Source organism: Ursus americanus, chromosome 20 (assembly GCF_024610735.1).
Source record: "Ursus americanus isolate L20-20 chromosome 20, mUrsAme1.1.p, whole genome shotgun sequence".
NCBI classification, from domain to species: Eukaryota; Metazoa; Chordata; class Mammalia; order Carnivora; family Ursidae; genus Ursus; species Ursus americanus.
Window position 1 is genome coordinate 49,862,899 of NC_142146.1, and position 7,329 is coordinate 49,870,227.

Here is a 7,329-nt window from a genome sequence, read left to right on the forward strand (position 1 = left end):
AAACTGCATTTTAGATTTTTCTATTCTTTGGAGTGAGGCTTGGATGGCTATGTATTTTCCCCTTAGGACTGCCTTTGCAGTGTCCCATAGGTTTTGGACCGATGTGTTTTCATTCTCATTTGTCTCCAAAAATTGCTTAATCTGATTTTTAATTTCCTGGTTTACCCAATCATTCTTGAGCAGGATGGTTCTTAGTTTCCAAGTGTTTGAGTTTCTTCCAAATTTTTCCTTGTGATTGAGTTCCAGTTTCAAAGCATTGTGCTCTGAGAATATGCAGGGAATAATCTCTGTCTTTGGTATCGGTTGAGACCTGTTTTGTGACCCAGTATATGGTCTATTCTGGAGAAAGTTCCATGTGCATTAGAAAAGAATGAGTATTCTGTTGTTCTGGGGTGTAGTGTTCTGTGTATATCTGACCAGAGGTCCATCTGGTCCAGTATATCATTCAAAGCTCTTGTTTCTTTGTTGATTTTCTGCTTAGATGATCTGTCCATTGCTGAGAATGGAGTATTGAGGTCCCCCACTATTAACGTATTATTATCTATATGTTTCTTTATTCTGGTTAAGAGTTGGCTTGTATATCTAGCTGCTCCCCTGTTGGGGGCATAGATATTTATAATTGTCATATCCACTTGTTGGATACATCTTTTAAGAATAATATAGTATCCTTCTGTATCTCTAACTACAGTCTTTAGTTTAAAATCTTATCTTTCTGATATGAGAATTGCTACCCCAGCTTTCTTTTGAGGTCCATTGGCATGAAAAAGGGTTTTCCATCCCTTCACTTTCACTCTGGATGTATCTTTAGGTTCAAAATATAGACTGCAAATGGATGGGTCATGTCTTTTTATCCAATCTGAAACCCTGTGGCATTATGGGAGCATTTAGGCCATTCACATTGAGAGTGATTATTGAGAGATATGATTTTAATGATGTCATGTTGCCTATGAAGTCTTTGTTTCTATAGATTGTAAATTTCTGTTCTGTATCATTCTTGGGGCCTTTTTACTTTTATAGAACCTCCCCTTAATATCTCCTGTAGGGCTGGTTTGGTAGTCATGAATTCCTTCAGTTTCTGCTGTTCTTGGAAGGTCCTTATCTCTCCATCAACTCTGAACGACAGCCTTGCTGGATAAAGGATCCTTGGCTGCATGTTCTTCTCAAACAGAGCTTTGAAAATACCCTGCCAACCCTTCCTGCCCTGCCAGGTCTCTGTAGACAGGTCTGATGTTATTCTGATATTTTTCCCTCTGTACGTAAGGATTTTCTTCCCCCTTGCTGCTTTCAATACTGCATCTTTGGATCTAATATTTGTGAATTGCACTACATGACGTGACGTGTTGTAGGTCTGTTCTCATTGACCTTGGGAGGGGTCCTCTCTGCCTCTTGGACACGAATGCTTGTTTCTTTTGCCAGATTAGGGAAGTTCTCAGCTACAATTTGTTCAAATATCTATTCTAGACCTCTCTCTTTCTCCACTCCCTCAGAGATGCCGATGATTCTGACATTGGAACGTTTCATTGAGTCAGTAATTTCCCGTAATCTACATTCTTGAGAATGGATTTTTTTTGAGCCAAGTTTCTGTTTTAACTTTCTCTTCTACCATCCCATCCTCCAATTCACTAATTCGTTCTTCTGCCTCATTTACCCTGGTCAGAGCGTCTAGTTTAGACTGCAGTTGATTCATAGCATTTTTAATTTCTGCCAGATTCGCTCTCATTTCTGCCCTTAGAGATTCTATATTCTTGTTAATATTTTCGTTAATATTTTTTTCAAGCCTACACATCATTTTGACTATTGTTACTCTGAACTCCATTTCTGACAATTTGGTTATACCCACATCCATCAGTTCTGTGGCAGAGGCCACAGACTCTGTATCTTTTCTTTGTTGGGTGGGATTTTTCCTCCTTGTCATTCTGATGAGGAGAGGTTGCAGGGATGCCCAGAGCCCAAATTATTGATCAGGACCCAGGAAGTATGCACTTGTTTTATAGGGACCTTAGGGATGTGGGCTTCTTGATTTTTCAGCCTGCCTTCTGGGGGAGGGCCTGCTGTGCTGATACTCAGGCAACCCTGTTTGGGTAGAGGCTCCCTTTCCCCGCAAGGGGGGATGGGGATGGGCACAATGTGAGCTGGTATTTCTGGGCTTTTGTTCTCTGGCGGCTTTCCCTGGCGGTTTGCTGTGCCTCTTCTGAGAGTCAGAGCAGCAGTGGCCGTATCCCAGCCTCTGTCTCAGAGCAGAGAGATCGCAGTCTGCTCTCCACTGAGCTCTCTTGGCCACTTTAACTCTGTTTCTGTTGGTGCTGCTAAAAACCTTGCTGCGTCCCAAGTTGTGCACCCCACAGCTGCTCTCCCAACCCCTCACTTCCAGGGCTGGCATGTCTCTGTCCTTTGTGGTTCTAACACCGCCAGCTGCCCCCTTGTTCCCGCATGCGCTCCTGAGCTCCCTGTTTCAGTGTGGTTCACATGCGCTCCGGAGTGCTGGTTTTCAGTTTGGACTCGCACGAACTCCCGAGCTCTTGGCTTCAGTCTAGTTCCAGTGTGCACTCCGGAGGTCCGGTTTTCAGTCTGGTTGCATACCCGTTCCCAGGGGCACAGTCTCAGTCTGCTTTCTCGGGGGGGGGGGGGGTGGCGGTCCGTGAGTCTGGCCCGCTCCCCAGTGCAGGTGGTACTACTTCCTGGCACCGGAGCAGGGCGGCTCCCTCCCCCTTCCCTGTATCTTCCGATATCTGTGCAGCAGATTCATGGCTCCCCACTTCGTACCTCAATATTCAGCGCTGGAGATGTTTGTTTGTAGAGATCCATATGTATCTTCCTGTGTCTCAGGCTGATTCCATGGGTTTTCAGGATGGTCTGGTAGATATCTGGTCCCCTACTCCTCCGCCATCTTTTCTCCCTCAAGTTGCTCTTCTGAACACAAAAATTCAATGTTCCATATTGCTTACAGAATAAAGATTAAACTCAACCTGGTATTGTAGAATTTCCATGTCTTTATCCTGGCCTACCTTTGGCCTTATGTCTAATTTACCTATCTGTTTCTTTTATGTTCCTGGGAAGCCAAGTTTATAGAGGTTTCCTGATTACATCTGGTGTTAAATCAAGCTAATTTCTACCACTATTTTACTTTAATTAAAAAAATTATATATAGTAGCACATGGTGATTTTAGAAAACATAGAATATACAGATAAGCAAAATGAAAAAAAATCTAAATTCAAACTCGCAGAGATAATGACTGCCAACATTTTGCTATATTTTCTTTCACACTTTTTTCTGTTCATATGTAAATTTATAAAATAGAATTTTACTATATATATTATAATCTAATTGTTTCAATAACTATGTCGTTGAATATAACCCCATGTTTATATTTCCATATCTTGGCTATCAAATACATGGATATTTAATTATCTGATCTCCTAGTTTGGTCACTTAGGTTGTTTTCAGTTTTTTTTTTTTTTTCATGATTTAAAAAAATGTTCTTACAAACTCTATTGTAGCAAACATTTTGTGCAAGTCCTTAATTTCTCAGGGTTAATTCCTACAAGTGAAATTGATTCTGGAACATCTGTAATGTTTTCCTGTCATTCTTATTTTGTAAATCTTAATAATTTTAATTTTTGTTCTTTGGATCCAATTGAACATGTTTATGTTTTATTAAAGTGTGAAGATTAAACTCAGAACTATTGATCTATGAAAAGATCAGACCAGAGCTAAGGATAAGATAGAGACGACTCCCTGGCTCTTACAGTTCATAGGTCTTGTTAACTCCAACCAGAATTACATGAGCTGTTCCTCTCAAAATGGTTTATGTTCTTGTAGCTCCCCATTCCCCTCATCTGTTCGAATCAGCCCAATCACTCACCACAGTGCTATCGATCAAGTTTAAATTTTGTTATTGTGATATAAACTTCCTAAGTTTAGGTGTGCCTGGCTAGCTGCTACAGGCTGTTTTTTCAAGGGTACTTGGTCTGTTATTCGGGAATCCATCCCTAAGTGTTGTGTACTTTTTCCACCCTACTTAATTTAATGAGTCCTTTTGGTGCAGATGACTCTGTGCTAGGCTCTGAGGCACAATGATGAGCAGGACAGTCTCTTCCAAGGAGCTGAAGGTCTAGTAGGGAGGCTGATGTGTAAATACCTGGACCCTCACTGTGGCCTGTGCAGCAATAGAAGCATGTGCAAGGCAGAGGACAGAGCAACCCTTTAGGGAGGGGTCAGGGAAGGCTTCTTACAAGAGGTGACAGGTGCAAGTCATTTGGAGGATAAACAGGAGTTCCACATGTGGTTGTATCATGAGAAGGGTAGGGAAAAGACAGAGCAGTATTTCCAAACATGAAGAAGCCTAAAATAATATGGTGCGTTTAGGAAACAATATATAGGGTGGTATGATTGGAAAAGTGCTATGGAGAGAGGAAAGTGTATGTGATGAGGTTTGAGAGGACAATGGCTAGAGCATGAATGGCCTTGTGCTCTTGTGTGCTTGGTCTTGACTCTGGAGGGATTGGTGGCTTGATGAAATTGTTGTTTTAGAAAGATGTGTTGGATACTAACACAGTGCCTGGATTTCAGATGAGAGGTCCTGGAAACAAGAAGACCAGGTAGGAGATGATTATCGAAAGAAACAAGGGGAGGTTGGGACGGGAAGGTGGTCATGGTAAAAAAGGACAGAGGTCCAGAGCTCTGGATCAGGCCAGGGCCTAGGAGGCTTGAATGAGCATAACACTGAGAGAGGACTTTAAAAAAACAGGACAGAGTGGTTGAATGATTCAGGAGAGTTCAGGATGGAAACCAAAATTGGGAGCCACTCATCTAAAAGGGGCATCAGCTGGACAAGTTTGGGTAGAGAACAGAAGCCATATGAGATTCAACAGGTTGGGCCCTGGGTACGCCAGAAAATACCCCGGAGTGGAAAATCAATGAATTCTCTAAGTAGAACAAACAAACAACATCGACAGGGATATCCATAAATAGACCACAAAGTAAAATTTTCCTCCAACCCCAAATCTGTAAAATACCGGCTAAAGAGAAGTCTGTGAGGGAAAAAAAATCCTGAATTGATTTCACATTAATTTTGATCTGAATATGAAAATCTCATTTAGAATAAAATATTCAAGTTTCATGGGCAAGTCCAATAGGTACTCAACACTTGCCTTACTTATTACTTTATTGGCTTCTTTGTGTAATTGTTTATATCCTTTACTGGGGTAAAAAGTCAGCCAAAAGTCACTTATAGATGTTGAAAACCACCCCTCGAAGTGCTAACATTTGCCAGTTTTCCTCTATTTTTCCACTGGTACCATTTACCTCCTTTGGGTTGCGCTGTGTTTTAGTCATGTAATTCTGAGTAAACAAACCATTTAAAAACTTAGTTGCTTAAACAACAGCATTTTGCTTATAAGTCTGTAACTTAGCCAGAGCTTGGCTGGGGCAGACTGTCTCTAATCCATTTGATGTCAGCCTTGGTTGATGGCAGGCAGAGGCATGGAGTTATCTGAATGCCGCCTGCTCACATGTCTGGGATGTTGGGGAGACTCAAACAGGTGGGGTCTGGGACAACTGGAGTGCCATGGCCATGTCTCACTATTTCTGTGTGATCTCCTCAGGAAAGTGGCTTCAGGGTAGCCAGCCTTCTTTCATGTGTTGGTGGGGGGCTTGTAAGACATGAAGGGAGAAGGTGAGAGAGAAAACTAGGAAGGAGCTGTATTGCCTTCTCTAACTACCTTGGAAGATAGTCAGTCTCTTTTTTGCTACATTTGAGTTATTAGAAGTGAATTGCTGAACCCAGCCCATATTCAGGGGCAGGGAAATAGGCTCTGCCTTCTGCAGGAGGAGTGTCAAATAATTTGTTCTAAAACCACTGCAGTCTAAATGAGGGGAGAGGAGACTTGCCGCTGTAGCTATAGTTTGGTTGTAGACCTTTTTGTTTCAGAAATTGTCACCAGAGAACTTTTTGACTCCTCCTATACCCTATTTGGTCTCCTAACCCAACTTTCCCAAGTTCAGTTCTCTGTAACTTCTTGGTCCCAAAGCAACATGATATAATGGAAAGAGCAGGTGTTTGGAGTCAGAGAGACCTGATTAGTAATTCCCTGGTCTCAGGTGTGCTACTGGCTTGCTGTGATTGCCTTGTGACTCAGACAAGCTTCCCACAATGAGTGGAGGTGGTTAGTTTAGACCACAAATAGCATGCGTTTTCCTTTAGTTAAAAACAACAGTAAGACTTATGTGTGGAGCAATTAATAAACTTTACTGAGCTCTTCTTACATGAAATGTACTAGGCTGGGCTCTGTGGAGGTTACAAAGACTGGCTTAGAAGCAGTAGAGGCTGGTTCTAATCAGGAAGTGGAGGCAGTCTGTGGAGACAGGAGCCCGTAGCATTACTGTCCCAAGACTTGGGCGAGCAGGGCCCCCCGTGCCATCCACTGCTCCTCTCTCCCCTGTCCCTGTAGTCTCAAGGGCTTCTGTGCTTTGAAATATCTTCCTCAAAATTTCCTAAGTGACTCCCCAGTGAGATTAGTTCCAGTCAAGGCCTGTAGTGCCATCTGAGGAGGGTGCTTTGAGCCTGGACCAGGTCCAACTAGACCCTGGTCTCCCTTTCTCCCCTTCAGGATGCTCTCTGAGCTGTTGCACCCCCACTTCCCCGTGTGTGGGGTTGACTAGCTGTTCAGCTGCTTCTGGACTCACAACAACAAGGTTGTTTCAGGGCTTTGTGGCAGGGCCCTGCTTCTAGAAGTGCATCTGGTGAGCAGATAGCTTCTGTTGGCTAGCGTGGTATTCCTCTTGTAGGAAGACACGAAATTGGGCTGCCAGAATGGTGCTGCCATGAGAATTCTGAGGCCTGAGAATCTGCATTTCTAGCAAGTCTCCAGATGTTACTGCTTCTGGTCAGAGAACCACACTTTGACAACTAGTGTGAAACTATATGTCCTCTGAGTGAGCTGTGTTATATTCTTTTCATCCTTTGAGAACTTTTGTTCTTCCGTTCTGTGGTATTGATAAAATGCCTAGCTGAAGAGCAATGCAGGTCTAAATATCCTCCTCCAAACACTAGACATACACAGTGATGTTGACTCGGGTGTCACCCTCTTAAATGGCCCTCTGCAAATGCCCTACCTGACTGACCTGCCCTGTTGATGACAGCTCAGCCGGTGCAGTGGCTTTCTCATCTGTGTGGGTCACATGAACGTGCTATGTGATAGACCATGTTTACTTGGCTTGAGGGTCAGAAAGGCATATCTTTAGCTCTGAGACCACCTAACTCTTACTATGGCCGAATGCCACAGGAGTGAGTATGAGTGTGCCTTCCTTTATGTATTTTCCCAATTTTT